The following is a 1,961-nucleotide window of genomic DNA, read 5'->3' as shown; positions in this document are numbered from 1 at the left end:
ATAGTATTGTGGTTAGAACATATGCATGGTATGATCTCAGTCTTTTTGTACTTGTTGAAGCCTGATTTGTGACCTAGTATATGATCTATTCTAGAGAATGTTACTTGTGCACTTGAAAAGAAATTGTATTCTGCTGCTTTAGAATGAAATGCTCTGAATATATATGTTAAGTCCATCTGGTATAGTGTGTCATTCAAAGCCATTGTTTATTGATTTTCTCAGTAGATGATCTATCCTTTGATGTAAGTGGCGTGTTAAAGTCACCTATTATATTATTATCAATGACTTCCTTTATGTTTGTTTGGCTGTTATGGGTTCTTTCAGGTTGAGGGCATAAATATTCACAACTGTTAGACATTCTTATTGGATAAACCCCTTTATTATGATAGAGTGCCCTTCTTCATATCTTGTTACAGTCTTTGGTTTAAAATCTAGTTTGTTTGATATAACTATTGCTACTCCCTCTTTCTTTTGTCATCCATGTGCAGGATAAATGACTTTCCATCCCCTCACTTTCAATCTGCTGGTGTATTTAGGTCTACAATGTGTCTCTTGTAAGCAGTATATAGCTAGGTCTTGTTTTTTTCATCTATTCTGATACCCCATGTCTTTTGATTGGAGCATTTTGTCCATTTAAATTCAGAATAATTATTGATAGATATGAACTTAGTGCCTTTTTATTCTTATTTTGTGATTGTTTCTGGAGATTGTCTCTGTTCCTTTCTAGTCATTTTCATTTTTGGTCTTTCTTTCCCACTCAAAAAGTCCCCTTTAATATTTCTTGCAAGTCTGGTTTAGTGGTCATGGACTCCTTATTTTTTTTGTTTTTCAGGGAAACTCTTTTTCTCTCCTTCTATTCTGAATGACAGCCTTGCTGGATACAATATTTTTGGCTGCATATTTTTCACTTTCAGCATGTTGAATATGTCACGCCACTCCCTTCTGGCCTGCCAAGTTTCTGTGGAGAGATCTGCTGCTAACATTATTTGTCTTCTCTTGTAAGTTAGGGACTTCTTTTGTCTTGCTACTTTTAGGAGTTTTTCTTTATCTCTATATTTTGGAAATTTAACTACATTATGTGTTAGTATTGGCCTGCTTTTGTTTATTTTGATGGGAGTTCTTCTGTCCCTCCTGAATCCGGATGTCAGTTTTCTTCCACAGATTAGGGAAGTTTCAGCTGTCATTTCCAAATAAAACTTCTGCCGCCTTTTCTCTATTCTTCTTCTTCTGGGACTCCTATTATACAAATGTTATTATGCTTTATGGAATCACTAAGTTCCCTAAGTCTACATTCATGATTTAATATTTTTCAGCTTCATTACTTTCCATAATTTTATTACCCATATCATTCATTCATTCTTCCACTTCTTCCATTCTTGTAGTCATTATATCCAGTCAATTTCTAACCTCAGTTATTGCATTTTTAATGCAATAATGACCTATTTTTTAAAGTTTGTTTATTTGTTTGTTTGTTTTGAGACAGAGAAAGAGAGAGTGTGCACACGAGTAGGGCAGAGGCAGAAAGAGAAGGAGGGAGAGAATCCCAAGTAGGCTCCTTGCTATAAGCACAGAGACTAATGCAGGGTCTGATCCCATGAATCACAAGATCATGACCTGATCCAAAAGCAAGATCCTGATGCTTAACTCACTGAGCCACCCAGGCTCCCCTGCCTAACTATTTTGTAGGTCTTTTATCTCTGTGATAAAGGACTCCGTGATGTCTTTTATGCTTCCCTCCAGTCTGGCTAGTATCCTTATGAGTGTTGCTTTTAATTCTGGATCAGGCATATTACTTATATCTGTTTCAGTTAGATCTCTGACCATGACCTTTTCTTGTTCTTTTTGAGGGGATGAATTCCTCCATCTTGGCATTTTGTCTAGGTCTCTGTTTTCTTCTCTGTGTTAGGAAAGCCTTTTACGTTTCTTGAGTAATGGCTATACTAAGAAGAGGTCATATACTG

The sequence above is a fragment of the Panthera tigris genome, chromosome X (genome assembly GCF_018350195.1).
Source record: "Panthera tigris isolate Pti1 chromosome X, P.tigris_Pti1_mat1.1, whole genome shotgun sequence".
Taxonomy (NCBI): Eukaryota; Metazoa; Chordata; class Mammalia; order Carnivora; family Felidae; genus Panthera; species Panthera tigris.
Note: the sequence above shows the minus strand (reverse complement) of the source record.